Source organism: Dendrobates tinctorius, unplaced genomic scaffold (genome assembly GCF_039654945.1).
Source record: "Dendrobates tinctorius isolate UK_male_01 unplaced genomic scaffold, ASM3965494v1 ptg000143l, whole genome shotgun sequence".
Classification (NCBI taxonomy): Eukaryota; Metazoa; Chordata; class Amphibia; order Anura; family Dendrobatidae; genus Dendrobates; species Dendrobates tinctorius.
The window spans coordinates 21,017,866-21,036,419 of record NW_027361810.1 but is presented as its reverse complement, the minus strand read 5'-3'; the positions used below and the strand labels follow the sequence as shown (position 1 = coordinate 21,036,419).

Below are 18,554 nucleotides of genomic sequence, written 5' to 3'. Positions count from 1 at the left end.
AGTAGGCAAGTTTTCTGCAGGTGTCGGCACCACACGACTTAATAATAATCTTCTCTGATCATCATGTGTTTGCTGCGTTTCTTTTATGCATTTTCCACCTTATTTGATGAGATTTGGGGGCAGATATGAAGCAGATTTTTTTAGTGCTTTTTTTAAATAGTACAGAAAACTTTGATTCTGCACTTAAAAATGCAAGTTTTTTTTTTTTATGCGTTTTTTTTTTTCAGAAGTAGCATATAGAGTAAAAATGCACCTTCAGACCACAGATTTCAGAGATTTAATGAAATAACATCCATTTTGCTTGGAAATTTAGACCTTGTTCACATGTTGGGTAAATGCTGCATATTTTCTGTTTTTTTGGTCTAAAGATGCTGCTGAACTGTGCGGTTTTGGTGCTTTTTTTCTCTCGTCTTCTATGTGGAGCCTAAAAAAAAAACACATAAAAAAATGCATTTACTTTCTTAAGTGCAAAATCAAAACTGTTCTGTACTATAAAAAACACATTAGAAAGCATCAAATAAGGAGGAAAAGGATTGTTTTTCAGTAGTTTGGTGGGAATCCTGCAGAAAACAAAAAACACGGTGTTTCTACAACGTGTGAATACGGCAATATAAACAAGGAGAAAATAAGTCCGCTCACCCAAAGAAGGCAGGAAATCCAAAGCACGGTCGGATCAGCAGTGCAGCAGGAAGACGAATCAATAGTGGAAAAAGTCCAGCTTCAGTTATCCCATAAAAATGGGACTTTTTGGAAAAATCGTAAAAATAATAGCAAACAGCATAATGGTCACAACCCCAAGGGGGAAAGAGATCACTCTGGCAGACTCATTTCAGACTCCAAGGTCTTTAGTCTTTGCCATTGACTAAAGTTGGACTTTTTCTACTATTGATTTGTCTTCCTGGTGTGAACACCGCCTTACGGACTCAAAAAAGCCAGATGTCATATAGTAAAGCTACAGAGAGATGAGAAAGTTCTGGTGGCTCTGATTGTGAATGAATGAACAAAAAATAAATCCACAGGTCCCAACTAGAGATGAGCAGGACGCACAGATGGGTGATGAAAAGCCACGCCGGGGACCCCAGAAGGTTAGAGATTCGTGACTTCCCATCAAGCTGCCAGGTAGTACTGGTCTGGACGCATCTCTAGGCCCAACTGTCCCAGAAACAGCACAGTCCTGGAATTTGGGTCTATGCCCTGCAGTATTGGGCGTCTGCTGAATGTTCTCCACTGCCAGTGCCCCTCTGACATCTCCTCCTGCCGGGGGAGAAAGAAATGGTAAATGGGTGTGAATTGGGATGTGGCCAAAATTTGCCAAGGTGCGCGTCACATTATCTGTCCCTCTTTCTATTCTTCAAAAGGTTGGAAGGTATGGCTGTATTTGAAGACAGCAATCACATTTCATAGAAAATGTGCTAAACATTTCATACAAAAGTGATGTCCTCTTACACAAAATCAGTTTGATGTGCCGACCATGAGGTGTTTTGCTTTTTCTACAGGAAGTGGTGGTGGGTTTTTGTTTTTCTACAGGAAGTGGTGGGTTTTTCTTCTTCTACAGGAAGTGGGGGTGGGTTTTGTTCTTCTACAGGAAGTGGGGGCGGGTTTTCGTTCTTCTACAGGAAGTGGGGGCGGGTTTTTGTTTTTCTACAGGAAGTGGGGCGGGTTTTTCTTCTTCTACAGATAGTGGGACGGGTTTCTGTCCATTTGCTCCTGCTCACATGTCTGTCAAACTACATACAGGCATAAGAGAGAGACATGCAAAACACAAGCCGCGGAGACACCATCACATGTTTCTCAACGCAAGCAATGACTAGCCAGGTCTTTCCCCAGGAAGGAACAACCATGGGAAGGGCAGTCTCCAATGAAGGAAACCACCTATGCCAAAACATGGTATCCATCCACAGACAGCTGTTTCGGGGTATTGCCCCTCATCAGTGTGGAGTAGTACCCTGAAACAGCTGTCTGTGGATGGATATCATATTTTGGCATAGGTGGTTTCCTTCATTGGAGACTGCCCTTCCCGTGGTTGTTCCTTCCTGGGGAAAGACCTGGCTGGTCATTGCTTGCATTGAGAAACATGTGATGGTGTCTCCGCGGCTTGTGTTTTGCATGTTTTTACATATTTCCCATAAGGGATGGGGGCATTGCTCTAGAATCACTGCGTTGAGAAACGTGATGGTGTCTCCGCAGTGTTGGATGTTGATCTCCATGAGTTTATTCATCCTCATTTTTCATAATAGAGAGACAAACTTTCAGCAAGCCCTTGATGGCAGGAACAACAGATGGTAGGAAGAAAGGTAATGGAAGTCTCAGCACCTATAGTGCTTGCATTTTGCTGATGAAGAGGAGTTGCCCACTCAAACAGTGGATGTGCAAGTTACAGAGCAAGAGAATTGAGCCATATTACATAGGCATGTGCAACAATAGCAGATTGAACATGCAGGATGACAACAGCAAAATTATTATTCTCTTTGCTTGAAAGGATTAGTTTGCTGTAACTCGAATATCCCCGTACATCAAGGATACAAATAACTTCTCCTCACTGGCTGTGCACTGCTTTCCATTAATTCTGCCCTCAATAAGGGTATCATAATGTAAATTACATGTTCCCTTTAATTGTGGAAGAACACAATGTTACTCAATCCCATCGATACACAGGTTCTTTATTATTATTATTATTATTATTATTAATTTATATAGCACCATTAATTCCATGGTGCTGTACAAGAGATGGAGGTTACATACACAATTATAGATATTGTTAACAGTAACCAAATTTACAATGACAGACTGGTGCAGAGGAGAGAGGACCCTGTCCTTGTGGACTTACATTCTACGGGATAGTGGGGAAGAGACAGAAGGTCGGGGGTGCAGCAGCTCTGGTGGTTTTGAGGTGGCGGCTCGGGCGGTGGTGAGGCGTCAGAATGGTCATTGCAGGCTGTAAGCTTTCCTGAAAAGATGGGTTTTCAGGTTCCGTTTGAAGGATCAGAGGGTGGTAGATAACCGGACGTGTTGAGGAGTTCCTGAGGATGGGGGATATTCGGGAGAAATCTTGGAGGTGGTTGTGTGAGGAATGAATAAAGGCCCCGTCTCACTAAGCAATCTCGGTAGCGAGATCGCTGCTGAGTCACAACTTTTGTGACATAACAGCGATCTCACCAGCGAGATCGCTGTGTGTGACAGCGATCAGCGAGCGGCCCCCCTGCCGGTATCGCTGATCGCTGCAAGAAATCTCTGGACATTTCTTTGGTCGCTGGTCTCCCGCTGGCCAGCACGCATCGCTGTGTGTGACAGCGGGAGACCAGCGATCAGGTGTAAAAAATAATAAAAAAAATAAAAAATATAGTTATTCTCACCTTCCGACGTCGCGTTCAGCCATCCCGCCTCTCTCCACGCTCCGGTCCCAGTGATCCTTTGCACGAATGACCGCGAGACGATGTCACAGTCTCGCGGTCATTCGTGCAAAGGATCACTGGGACCGGAGCGTGGAGAGAGGCGGGATGGCTAAACAGGACGTCGGAAGGTGAGAATAACTATATTTTTTATTTTGATTCTATTTTTTACAGGATGGCCAGCGATGCCGGGGGCTCGGCATCGCTGTGCTGATCGCTGGTGAAGCTGTATGTGTGACAGCTCACCAGCGATCACATAGCGACTTACTAGCGATCCTGACACCTTCATATCGGTGTCGGGATCGCTGGTAAGTCGCTTAGTGTGACGGGGCCTTAAGTGTGGAGGAGAGTAGGAGGTCTTGGGAGGATCGGAGATTACGTGAGGGAAGATATTGAGAGATAAGTTCAGAGATATAGGGAGGGGACAGGTTGTGGATGGCTTTGAAGGTCAGTGTTAGTAGTTTGAACTGGAATTGTTGGGGAATTGGGAGCCAGTGGAGGGATTTGCAGAGGGGAGAGACAGGGGAGTAGCGAGGAGAGAGGTGGATTAGTCGGGCAGCAGAGTTGAGGACAGATTGGAGTGGTGCAAAAGAGTTAGCAGGGAGGCCACAGAGGCGAGTGTTGGAGTAGTCAAAGCGGGAGATGATGAGGGCATGTACAAGAGTTTTAGTAGATTGAGGGCTGAGGAAGGGACGGATTCTGGAAATATTTTTGAGTTGGAGGCGACAGGAGGTGGCAAGAGTTTGGACGTGTGGTTTGAAGGACAGGGCAGAGTCGAGACTTACTCCAAGGCAGCGGATTTCAGGTGCGGGAGAGAGCGTGATGCCGTTTACTATAATAGATAGATTGGATAGGGAAGATGCGTGAGATGGAGGAAAGATAATGAGTTCAGTTTTGTCTACATTGAGTTTTAGGAAGCGAGAGGTGAAAAAGGAGGATATAGCTGATAGACACTCCGGGATTCTGGACAGCAGAGAGGTGACATCTGGTCCAGAGAGGTAGATCTGAGTGTCAACCGCATACAGGTGGTACTGGAAGCCATGGGACATTATGAGTTGTCCTAGGCAAAGGGTATAGATGGAAAAAAGTAGGGGCCCCAGGACAGAGCCTTGGGGGACTCTAACAGAGAGAGGGAGGGATCAGGAGGTAGTGTGGGAGTGGGAAACGCTAAATGTGCTGTCAGAAAGGTATGAGGAAATCCAGGACAGGGCAAGGTCTTTGATGCCAAGGGAAGAAAGAATCTGTAGCAGTAGGCAGTGGTTGACTGTGTTGAAGGCAGATGACAGGTCAAGAAGGAGGAGGATGGAGAACTGTCTGTTAGCTTTGGCTGTAAGTCATTAGTAATTTTGGTCAGGGCAGTTTCAGTGGAGTGGTGGGGGCAGAAACTAGATTGGAGGATGTCAAGGAGGGAGTTAGATGAGAGGTGGGAGGAAAGTTGAGCATGGACATGCTGTTCAAGGAGTTTGGAAGCAAACGGGAGCAGTGATATGGGGCGATAGCTGGGCAGAGCAGTTGGGTCAAGGTTTGTTTTTTTGAGTATGGGTGTGATGGTGGCATGTCTGAAGGCAGAGGGGAAGGTACCAGAAGATAGCGATAGGTTGAAGAGATGGGTTAGGGCTGGGATAAGCTTGTTAGTGAGGTTGGGGAGCAGGTGGGAAGGGATGGGATCAAGTGCGAGGTGGTGAGGTGTGATTTGGAAAGGAGATGAGTAAGCTCTCCTTCAGTGATGTTTCCTAGGTGTCTAAAAATTGAAGAACTGTAAGTAGATATGAGTGAATAAATTTGAGTGAAATTGAAGTCTACTTGCAATCTGCAGGCGTCTCATGCTAAGACGGGACATCCGGTGTGACGCAAGTCACTTCTCACAGCCAGGATGGTCAAAGAGTCCAAGGTCAGAAGCCAGGAGGGTACGTCATAAACAGAAGGAAGAGGCAAAAGCGAGGTCAGACAACGCTCCGAGGTCAGAATACCAGATGGATAGCATATCAGAGCAGAAGGGGTTAAACAATAAGGTCCAAGGTCATGCAACGAAAGATCAACATAAAGAACTCAAGGCGCAGAGGACACAAACCACACTTAGCTGAATGTACATTTGGCAGAGGTCTGAGAGAAACAGCTCAGTTAAGTAGCATGGCAATCACCTGGGATAATGTAGACTTAGGGACAGCCAGTGCTTCCAAGTTTCAGACTGGATAGTCGAGCTGTCAATCAACACAGACAGGTGAGCATGCCCCTGTACCAGATAGGAAGGCTGAGCTGTCAATAACAGTATCCCAGACATACTGAGGGGTGGAACCATGATATTCAAGTTTAATACGCCCGGTAGGGCTCTGCGCATGTGCCAGCAAAGGCCACCGGCAACGCCAGACGTTAGGCAGAGGTGCTCTAGACTCTGGTGGCCCCAAACTACTGATTCAGTTGCCAGACCAGAGACCTGCCAATCACTTTGCTAAACTCTACAAGAGACAAATTAAACATTTTTCATTATAGAATGGCAACTTAAAAAAAATAAAAAAATCACTCAATCAGTGCAGCAGAACACAATGCTGCCCCAGAACAGAAGCGGAAAGCTTTCCAGCTACACATTTCCCATAGAGCCACATTAGCTCCATTAATTAAGCATATTAAACTATTTACACAACATTACATCGTAACATGGTGCATAAGTGAAAATAATTACGGTATTAATGCATACTTGCTTTTACTGTATTTGCAATCATGCAGAGGCGGTTCTATATTTCGCCGTGTTTGGTGCAGAACTGGCTAATAAACAGTGTTACATACTGGATTTAAAGGGGAATTGTCTGTAATATATTTGTGATGGAGAAAGTTAAGGAGGGATGATCGAAGGGACTATTCCATCAACAAATTTGATCTAAAAAGCCAAAAAACACTTCTATTTTATGTCAGTTTTTCATGTAAATGTCTTTTTTAGTTTGAAGTAAACGATAGTTCCCCTAGTAATGCCTAAAGCTGCATCCCATCCTCAACTCCCTGAAAATGATTGATAACATTTATTTTTAAGGTAGATAACACAGGATCCACCATTCACAATAGGTGATGTCAAAGCTCACCTCCTCCTGTACAATGATGGATACCACCTCTATATACAGTAGATAACACAGAATCCACCATTCACAATAGGTGATATCACAGCTCACCTCCTTCTGTACAATGACTGATAACACCTCTATATACTGCAGCCTTGCAGCGCTGGAGTCCTGGGTTCGAATCCCACCAAGGACAACATCTGCAAGGAGTTTGTATGTTCTCCCCGTGTTTGCATGGGTTTCCTCCGGGTACTCCGGTTTCCTCCCACATTCCAAAGACATACTGATAGGGAATCTAGATTGTGAGCCCCTTCGGGGACAGTGATGATAATGTGTGCAAACCGTAAATTGCTGCGGAATATGTTAGCGCTATATAAAAATAAAGATTATTATCATTATTATATACAGTAGATAACACAGGATCCACCATTCACAATAGGTGATATCACAGCTCACCTCCTCCTCCTCCTGTACAATGACTGATGACTAGTGTTGAGCGATACCATCCGATATTGAGAAATATCGGATCGGATTGGATCGGCCGATACCCAAAAAATATCGGGTATCGCCGATTCCGATACCGGAAGTCTCATTCAAGTCAATGGGACAGAAATATTGGAATTAAAAAAAACCCTTTCTTTACTTGCACATCCTGTTCGGGAGGGGGGGAAGAGTGTGGGCGGTGCGTGGGCGGACACTGTGCGTGTCTGTGTGTGCGAGCGGGGTCTGTGCGGGCCTGCCGGGGGTCTGTACGGGCCTGCCGGGGGTCTGTGCGGACTGCCGGGGATCTGTGCCGGCTGCCGGGGGTCCGTGCGGGCCTGCCGGGGGTCCGTGCGGGCCTGCCGGGGGTCCGTGCGGGCCTGCCGGGGGTCTGTACGGGCCTGTCGGGGGTCTGTGCGGGCCTGCCGGGGGGTCTGTGCGGGCCTGCCGGGGGTCTGTACGGGCCTGCCGGGGGTCTGTGCGGACTGCCGCGGGTCTGTGCGGGCCTGCGGGGGTTGCGTTAGTGTGTGCAGGCATCGTCCGATGGGACTACAAGTCCCATCGGGCTATGCCTGCTACAATGACAGTGATTGACACATTAGTAGTCCCATCATCCGGCTAATGTGTTGAATGTAGAAAAAAAATTACTACATACATACTACATATATACACAACATTCATACAACATACATATATACAAAATACATACTACATACATACTACATACAATACATTCATACAATACATACATATAGACATACAGTACATATGACATGTATGTATGTAGTACAGTTGTGGCCAAAAGTATTGACACCCCTGCAATTCTGTCAGATAATACCCAGTTTCTTCCTGAAAATGATTGCAAACACAAATTCTTTGGTATTATTATCTTCATTTAATTTGTCCTAAATGAAAAAACACAAAAGAGAATGAAGCAAAAAGCAAAACATTGATTATTTCACACAAAACTCCAAAAATGGCCAGACAAAAGTATTGGCACCCTCAGCCTAATACTTGGTTGCACAACCTTTAGCCAAAATAACTGCGACCAACCGCTTCCGGTAACCATCAATGAGTTTCTTACAATGCTCTGCTGGAATTTTAGACCATTCTTCTTTGGCAAACTGCTCCAGGTCCCTGATATTAGAAGGGTGCCTTCTCCAAACTGCCATTTTTAGATCTCTCCACAGGTGTTCTATGGGATTCAGGTCTGGACGCATTGCTGGCCACCTTAGAAGTCTCCAGTGCTTTCTCTCAAACCATTTTCTAGTGCTTTTTGAAGTGTGTTTTGGGTCATTGTCCTGCTGGAAGACCCATGACCTCTAAGGGAGACCCAGCTTTCTCACATTGGGCCCTACATTATGCTGCAAAATTTGTTGGTAGTCTTCAGACTTCATAATGCCATGCACATGGTCAAGCAGTCCAGTGCCAGAGGCAGCAAAGCAGCCCCAAAACATCAGGGAACCTCCGCCATGTTTGACTGTAGGAACCGTGTTCTTTTCTTTGAAGGCCTCTTTTATTCTTCCAAAACGTTTTAGGCTTTTTCAGGTAAGTTTTGGCAAACTCCAGCCTGGCTTTTTTATGTCTCGGGGTAAGAAGTGGGGTCTTCCTGGGTCTCCTACCATACAGTCCCTTTTCATTCAGACACCGACGGATAGTTCGGGTTGACACTGTTGTACCCTCGGACTGCAGGGCAGCTTGAACTTGTTTGGATGTTAGTTGAGGTTCTTTATCCAACATCCGCACAATCTTGCGTTGAAATCTCTTGTCAATTTTTCTTTTCCGTCCACATCTAGGGAGATTAGCCACAGTGCCATGGGCTTTAAACTTCTTGATGACACTGCGCACGGTAGACACAGGAACATTCAGGTCTTTGGAGGTGGACTTGTAGCCTTGAGATTGCTCATGCTTCCTCACAATTTGGTTTCTCAAGTCCTCAGACAGTTCTTTGGTCTTCTTTCTTTTCTCCATGCTCAATGTGGTACACACAAGGACACAGGACAGAGGTTGAGTCAACTTTAATCCATGTCAACTGGCTGCAATGTGATTTAGTCATTGCCAACACCTGTTAGGTACCACAGGTAAGTTACAGGTGCTGTTAATTACACAAATTAGAGAAGCATCACATGATTTTTCGAACAGTGCCAATACTTTTGTCCACCCTCTTTTTTTATGTTTGGTGTGGAATTATATCCAATTTGGCTTTAGGACAATTCTTTTTGTGTTTTTTCATTTAAGACAAATTAAATGAAGATAATAATACCAAAGAATTTGTGTTTGCAATCATTTTCAGGAAGAAACTGAGTATTATCTGACAGAATTGCAGGGGTGTCAATACTTTTGGCCACAACTGTATGTATGTATGCTGTATGAATGTAGTATATATGTAGTATGTTGTATGAATGTAGTATATATGTAGCATGTATGTATGTTGTATATATGTAGTATGTATGTGTATATATATATATATATATATATATATATATATATATATATATATATATATATATATATATTTTTTTACATTCAACACATTAGCCGGATGATGGGACTACTACTGTCCCATCATTGGCTAATGTGTCAATCACTGTCATTGTAGCAGGCATAGCCCGATGGGACTTGTAGTCCCATCGGACGATGCCTGCACACAGACACACAGACCCCCCGACAGGCCCGCACAGACCCCCCGGCAGTCCGCACAGACCCCCCGGCAGTCCGCACAGACCCCCGGCAGTCCGCACAGACCCCCGGCAGGCCCGTACAGACCCCCGGCAGGCCCGTACAGACCCCCGGCAGGCCCGTACAGACCCCCGGCAGGCCCGTACAGACCCCCGGCAGGCCCGTACAGACCCCCGGCAGGCCCGTACAGACCCCCGGCAGGCCCGTACAGACCCCCGGCAGGCTTGCACAGACCCCCGGCAGGCCCGCACAGACCGCGCATCATGATAACATCATTTCAGCAGCCAATCACAGCCACAACAGTGGCTCATTGCATTATGGGAACTTCCGATTCCGGTATCCGATATTGTAAAAATATCGGTACTCGGTATCGGAATTCTGATACAGCGAATATCGGCTGATACCCGATATTTGCAGTATCGGAATGCTCAACACTACTGATGACACCTCTATATAGAGCAGATAACACAGGATCCACCATTCACAATAGGTCAGAGGCGTATCTAGGCTTTCTGGCACCCGGGGCAAAAGTTTGGTTCGGCGCCCCCCCCCCCAAGTACATGCTTTATGCGACTTGCACTCCCTAATGCTCTCAGTGTTTGGTAAAAAACTGAAAGCAGGAAGAGAAGCTCGTTGTCACAGGACCATAACTATGAAAATAGCATATGACTGAAGTGTCCATGTGATGACTACTGGAACCTGCAGAGCTGAATCCTGACATTGCAGCTTCTGAATTCTCACAACGAATGCACTGCACACATTTAGGATTCTCCCTTGCCGATGTACAGTCATGTCAGCACAAGCATGTGATTTGTATACTTCTGGCCACATTCCGACTAGACGTGCCCGGCCTCGCTCTGTTCATTTTCATTGAGTGAGGCCACACACGTCTAGTCAGCATGTGACCGCATGTATGTAAATTACTGGCATGAGAGAATCCTGACAGCGTTCAGTGAGCACTGTGAGAATTCAGAAGTCTGCAGTCACATAGAATGTCTGCAGACTCGGCACAAACCTGGAGAACCCCTTTAATGCTCCGAACATAAATAAAAACATGAGAATTAGTCAGTATCACAAATAATATTTACATCCAGGTACCTTATAGGTGACGTCGTCTCTGGAGTCGTTCTCCTTTTCTTCTTCTTGTCCAGACCCCATGATGAGTTTTCTCATCCACAGCCGTCTCTGCAGACTTCCATCTTCTCCGGTCTTCTGCAGCAAATCTCCACACGAATCCCTTAAAGATAGAAGTGTCATTATAGTGCCCCTAAATACAAATATCTGCAATTTTCTGTCACCTCACACTATTCCCCTGCTTCCTCATACTGTCTCCTCTAACATCCCACCTGTTCACCATACTGTCTCCTCATATATTTACCCCCACACTCTCTATACTGTCTGCTCACACATACCCCTGACTCCCCATACTGTGTCTGCACACATCCCAACACCCTCACTCCCCATACTGTGTCCACATACATTCACCCGTTCGCTCCCCATACTGCCTGCACCCATCCCCCATACTGTTTCCTCATACATACTCCTCATTTTGTGTACTGAAATCTCCCCACACACATTTAAATCCCCCCATCCCCAATCCCCCCACACACATTGAGTACCCCCATCCCCACACCAAATCTCCCCACACATTAAATAACCCCCCATCCCCACTCCAAATCCCCCCCACACATTAAATGCCCCCCCCATCCCCACTCAATAACCCTCCGTCCCTACTCCCAAATCCCCCCACACATTATGTACCCCCACTCCAAATCCCCCCACTCATTAACCCCCACTCAACTCCCATCCCCACTCATTAACCCCCCACACATTAACCCCCATCCCCACTCATTAGCCCCCTTCCCCACATTAACCCCATCCCCACTTATTAACACCCCCCATCTCCCATCTTCGGTGGTTTTTCAGCTCCACAGTGGAGCACTGACTTATCACCAGCGTTCGCTCTGGGCGCCGGGGAGTGACGTCAGCAGCGTGATCACATGACCTGATCACGCTGCTAACGTCACTCTGACCCGGCAGTCAGAGCTTCAATTGTATAGACGCCAGTACAATTGCTCACTGGGAGCCGGCATGCCGCACCTTCTCTGCGCCAGCTGTCAGCTTCACAGCTGCAACAGAGAACCGCCGACTCTCAGGCCGGGGAGACGGCAGAATTCAGCTGCCAGGGAGGACACTGCGAACCACTGCATTAGCCTGCCCGACTGTGCCCCCCCGCCGGCTGTGCCTGGGGCAACTGCCCCGGCTGCCCCCCCTAGATACGCCGCTGCAATAGGTAATATCACAGCTCACCTCCACCCACTCTCTTCACAATGGCCTTTGCCTAGATCAGAGCTTACTCAGAAAGCTCTGCTGCAAAGATCAATGACTCAGAGCAAGTCTATTGCAGCCTATGTCCATGTGGCTAATGAAAACTAACAAAATGTGCCCCAGTAATGAAAAATAATAACATAGAACATTATTTGTAGAATAATAATTATACTTTTTGTCATGATTGGCTACAAAACACAAAATGTATGATAAAATTATTACAAAAAACATGATAATAAACATGGCCTGGGCAACAGAAAAAATATATGAATACTGTAGATGCTGACACACGAGATGTGTGTACAATAATTGCAAAAAGTTTTGAGCAACATACAGTGGAAAATGATAAGTAATTAGACATGGTAGCATGTGAACAAAACAACAACAGTCATATAATAGAAATGGATAATAAATTTAATATAGGGATAATAAATACAAGTGCCATGATGAATGCCCAGTGGGATAGGTAATGAAATGGCTGAAGACTAATGATGCCAGCCCTGCACGTTAGGGTATGAACCCAGCTGCCCAGCCACGCACCCGATATACCCATGTGGCTGCCTGTGCAGAATAGGAAGGATGAGTTTAGTATTAAGCCTAGTAGCAAGTGTGAAAATTGCATGACTTAAAAAAATAATAATTTAGTAATATAAAAAATTAAAAAAAATTATCAAGCTGACTGGCCAGAGTCTGTGTAGACACATGCTCGGTGATATGAGTAGTGATAATATCCATAAAACATTTCCTGGAGGAACAGTAGAGGAACATCACAATCCAGAGTTCTAAGAAAAGATGCTAAGGATGGATTGGAGAAAAATACTTTTCTGTTTAGTTGTTTACCGATGTCGGTCTGGATCAGAAAAGAAAAATGAACAAGTGTGTACCTAATCTGAGGCTCATGAATAATATAAGCGTTCAGACCTCATAATCAATCTAAGCCTGCTATTTCCTCACCGGTGTCGTTACATGGATGTGATTAGTTGAAGAAACTTTATTAAAAAGCTACAAAGACGAGTCTTTCTTACAACACGGCCGACCATAATTGCCATCACTCGTACTGATAGAGGCCACCAACACTGAACTGGCTGTAGATGACATGAAGAATAACTGGCTCTTTACTTGCAGGATGTATCTTTGAGAAATAAACCCCTTTTTATGGGATTTCATAGTACGGTAGGGTTGGAAGGGACCTTCTGGGTCATCTGATCCAACCCTCTTGCAATAGCAGTGAAAAATTAAAACAATTTTAGAACCACATATGGCCCTAAAAAAAGGAAAACCCTTATTTTACTATATCAGATACCCCCTTAAAGTATACTGTTTTTTAGCTTATTTTTCTCTATAACTTATGAGGATGTGTATATACTACATTACAGTTGGAGCAGCTATAAATCCTGGTGACCCTTTGTATTCTGACCTGAATCTATTCCTCATTTATTCCCCTTCGACCAGTTCATGTTCTTCGGATCTTGACTCCTAAAGTCTGTTTACTCGCATATCTGCCTGAACCCCTGGACTTGAACCCCACTAGTCTCTTACTACACTTCTGGAATCTAATTTTCTCAGTGTTCATGCCTTTTTTTTTACTCCTGTCCTGATCCAATTTACTGCTACCTCTTTAGTCAACTCGCTCCACTGGACCAGCAGCTACTCCATGGTGGTAACTCGAAGGCCTCTGCAGCAAAGGCCAGGTTCTTATATAGGTGCCCTTTGGATCTGGATCGGTCGCCCTCCCAGGGCAGCGGGGTACTCTGTACCGGGCCCGTGGAGTTCAATGGGAGATGTAGCTGTGACCCGGTCCTTGGCCCTGGGCATCCACTGTAAGATGGGAATGTTGAGTGTGTGGATGATTAAAGTTTATTAGTGAATGATTCGTGACGCCACCTGTGGTGTTCGGCAATGAAGATGTTAAGCCGACGCTGAAGACAGATCCTCTGGGACAGATGGTGTAGTGCAGCAATGATGTTGTGGCCCTCCGCAGGTAGGGCAGTAGTCCCAGGGCAGTGTAGGTGAAGAGATAGGGAGGAGACGTAGATGGGGCGGTGTCAGGCACAGTGATGTAGCAGTGCTGAGTGTGTTGGTGCCGGAATAAGTGGAGGACACCAGAGCATGTAGTTCGTAGTTCCAAAGCTTTACTCACAGTCTGTTGTGCATACAGGTGCCTGCCTCAGTGCCGTGTCCTCCAGGTCAGTGGCTCAGCCAACCTCCAGGCAAGATGAAGTACTCTGTTCCACCACTCCGCCAGCATATGTGCCTTTTCTGAACGTCTCCCTCCTTAGCGCTCGTAGTGAAGTACTCACAGTACTGAGTTACACTGGAGTTCCTCCTTTCAGATGTTCTTAGAACTCAACTTGTATGGAAGACAGCTGTAGACTGCTTCGGGGACTCCTTGCTACTAAGTCCCGGCTCACTCACGTTGCTGTTATGCCCCCAAGTCTTGTGTGGGAATAAAGTGGTGACAACTTCTATTCCTCCGGTGTCTGTCGCAGGACCATTAGTATCCATACAACCTCGGGGACCGGACCCCGGCCATGCGCTTATAACTTGAGGAAGGGCTCTACTCTAACCCTAATCCTTTGTTCACTTCTCCTTACATTCCGTACAAATCAATCTTTCTTATGGAGTATTAGGCTTTCTGAATATCTCTTTCCTGTGCCAGCAGACCCAGGTCACTGAGGTCTGCTGCAGCACTTCCTTCAATCCATCCCACTCAGGGGATCCTCTCTCTGACTGAGTTCGACTCCCCTAGTCCCAATAATCTCCTGCTCTCTTGTGCAGACTAAGCTCCACCCACCTCCCAGCACTCTTCGTGTTCCAAGCAGGGAGCCACCAAAGGTGCTTTGCTGCACTACTATGTTGTGTGGGAAGCAGGTGTTGGAGTGTGGTCATGAGTCTCCACCTTACCTGAATGGTGGGGTACCACACCTCAGGAGGAGGTGCAGTACCTCTGTGGCGACTGAACCCTCAGGGGCGCCACAGATCTGCCAAGTGTAGTAGCTTTCAACAAGACTATCTATTGTAGCCTTTTTGAGTTGGTAGATACAAAACACGTCTCGCCTCAAACATAAGGCAGCACAAAAAGTTTTTCTACGGAACTTTACATATACTAACTGAACTTGAATGGAAAAGGGATAGAGTCCAGAGAACAAACTGATATACCCATGCTAGCTAACAAGCCATTTGTGAGACCAAGGCTTAGACTTGTAGGGTGAGAAGAAGACTGGGAAAGCATGATGCTGTAACTACGATACCTTGCAGACAAAAAGAAAGACTAGGAGACCAAGGCTGTAAGAACACAGAGGACATTCTGATGTAATCACATAGACTTGTAGGCTGAGGAGAAGACTAGGAGATAAAGGCTGTAAGAACACAGAGGACATACTGATGTAATCACATAGACTTGTGGGCTGACGAGAAGACTAGGAGACCAAGGCTGTAGGAACACAGAGGACATCCTAATGAAATCAAATAGACTTATGGGCTGAGAAGAAGACTGGGAGACTGAGGCTGTAGGAACAGAGAAACCATCGTGATGTAATCATATAGAGTTGTAGGCTGAGAAGAAGACTAGGAGACCATGAAAGTGTGATCACGCTATACTGTAGGCGAAACATAATTCCAAAAGACTAAGGCTGTAAGAACACAGAGGACAACCTGAAGTTCCTACATAGTAGGCTGAGAAGACTAGGAGATCACATTATCTTATAGGTGAAGATGAAATCTGATGGACCATGGCTATAAGAACACAGAGAGTATCCTTATGTCATTACACGGACTTTCAGGCTGAGAAAATGACTGGGAGACTAGGACTTTAAGAACAGAGCGACCATGATGATGTAATCACATTAACTTCTATGTGAAGAAGAAGACTGGGGGACCAAGGCTGTAAGAAGATCGAGAACATCCTGATGTAATCATATAGACGTGTAAGCAGAGAAAAAAACATGAATGTAAGACCTTTAAAAGTAGAGAGACCAGGATGATATAATCATGTTGCCTTGTAGATAAAGAAGATAGGGAAACCATGTAAGAATCCAGAGAACATACTGATGTTCTGAAGGAATCGCATAGACTTCTGTACAGAAAAAAAGATTGTGAGACTGGGGCTTTGAGAGCAGAGAGACCATAATGATGTGGTCACATTACCTTGTACTCAAAGAAGAAGACTGGGAGAAAATGGCTATAAGACAGAGAACGTCTGATGTACTGATGAAATCACACAGACTTTTTGACTGAGAAGAAGATTGGGGGGTTCCAAGAAGGTGGAATTACACCAAATTATACAGATAAAGAGATTGGGAGACCAAGACTGAGAGAGCACAGAGAACATACCTATGTTGTTATTCAGAGGAGAACTCTGAGAAGAAGACTGTGAGACCACAACCATGAGAGTATAGAGAACATGTTCATCTACTAACACAGAACTATACACTAAGAAAAAGAATGGGAAACCAAGCCTGTAAAAGCAGAGAAAACTTACTGATGTAATCAAACAGCACTGTATGCAAAGAATGGGAGAGCAAGACTGTGATTGCATAGAAACCATACTATATACTGAGAAAAAGCCTAGGAGACCATGTCTGTGAGAGCACAGAAAACAGTCATGTAGTAACAGAGTGGAACGCTGAGTCAAAGAGACCAAGACTGAGCGCAGAGGGAACATACAGTATCCATCTAATCACAGACTAGTAGACTTAGAAGTCCAAAGATGCAACAGCACAGAGAACATGCTCATGTAATCACATAGACCTGAACTCAGTGAAGACTGCGAGACCAAGTCTGAGAGAGTAGAGAAAAAAAATAATTCTGCAGACTAACAGGGTGAGAAAATGATTGGAAGACCGAATATACAAGAACACAAAGACCATGCTGATGAACTCAAAGGCTTGTATGCTGACAAGATGACTGGGAGACTTTGACAGGCTTCCTAGAAATTTCCATTTTTGGCAGTAGTCATGCCTTAAAGGGAATCTGTCACCAGGTTTTTGCAACCCTATCTGAGAGCAACAGAGATGTGGTGAACAGCCACCCACCCACTTAAGATGTTCACAAAAAACCTAGCCCTTAAAATGGCCGATTAACCCCTCTCAGCACTTAATCTGCTGGATCATTTTCCCTACGTTCATATCACTGAAGCTACCAATCTCAGCCATACATGTCTCCCATCCAGTACTTTACCAGTGACTTTGTCACAGTGCCAATCAGTGGTGGGAGTGGTGTTATATAGAACTGAAGAATATGGAGGATTACATGGCAGCAGGTTTACTAGTCCTCTAATGATAATCTCCTGCTGATAAAACTGTGATTTTATTAAAACTACAGCAACCAGTCCAGTAACAGACACCACTGGAACCAGGATGTCTAACCTAATAACATGCTGCTCTCAGATTAAATCTCAAAAACCTGGCAAAAGATTATCTTTAATAAAATGTAGCTAGATTGATATATAGATTAGGTTATATTCTTATATTTTTATCAAATGTGAAAATCTTTAATAATCATTTTACTATAAGCATCTATGTGTCACGTTGTGATGGTCTTCTGTAAGGAAGGGGGCCTCAAACTGTCCCTGGAACTGGGACCCTAACTAACCTTGTCCCAAGGTTACTCTTGAAGGCCTGAGACTCCAACCTTGCTATGCTCCTGTTAAACCCTTATCTGTCCCCTCCCCCATCCCATGGGACAGAAATGTAAGGTAAACCAGACACAAAGGCAAAACAGGGACAACAGAAAACCTCTGTCATACACAAGCACTAACTGACAATAGGGAGGAGGATAGGGACAGGGAGAAATAAACTAAATGGAAACAGGGACCAGGAGATAAACACACACGTTCTACAACAACTCTACGCCAACCACTTAGCTTTAGCACTCAGCACAGGAAGACAAATCTTTCACCGGCAGGGACAAGAAGATCTGACCAGTTTTTATAGGAAGAGGTAATGTCCAGATCAGAAGCAGCTGAAATGAAGCTGCATGTCTCTGACCAGCATAGAAAGTGTTGTTAACCTCTTCAGCACCAGAGGAAATTAAATACATTTAATATGAGACACAATTCACGCCATCTCTAAAGAAGAACTGCAATTTATTACCCGATGTGACCGTCTAACTCCAGGTCTTCCAGGGGGATGTGACACCCTTGTGACACTATGACTATGACTGCCTATGATGTAAAGAACCATCCAACGAATCATGACAACATACTTGGAGTCAACAGGCCAGCATCACAGAAATTTGAATTAGCAGGAAGCACAATCCACACAGACATGGCTGTTACACAGGAGCTTGCTGCACGTTGGCCTATTAGCTGCATATTATAGAAGTGAAAGGAAACTCTTAGCAAGTTGAACTTTTAAGAAAGCAGAGAAAATCACCATGGAGTATGTGCCATGGACATATTAAGCTGATTTTAGAAATGGTGCAATTTATGTCACTTTCAAGGATTTTGCATTAATTCAGCGATGCCTTTTACAATTTATAATCTGTGCATGGTTCCCAAATATAATTGAAATATCAACACTAAGCAATATGCCTGCAGGTTCCAATGCTATCAAACACTTCCCATTACATTCTGGCCCAGATTTCTCTGTCCACTAATCTCCTTGCGAATAAACTAAAATTAATGAAT

The 18,554-nt window shown here is 45.0% G+C and overlaps 1 long non-coding RNA gene across 1 annotated transcript in view; it reads right to left on the bottom strand.

Moving 5' to 3' along the window:
- Positions 1 to 260: 260 nt before the first annotated feature.
- LOC141049294 (uncharacterized) overlaps positions 261 to 18,554 on the bottom strand; it is a 31,776-nt gene continuing 13,482 nt past the window's right edge. Inside the window, exon 2 of the long non-coding RNA XR_012220319.1 lies at positions 261 to 424. This is a non-coding gene — a long non-coding RNA (uncharacterized lncRNA). The remainder of the gene's footprint in view (positions 425 to 18,554) is intronic.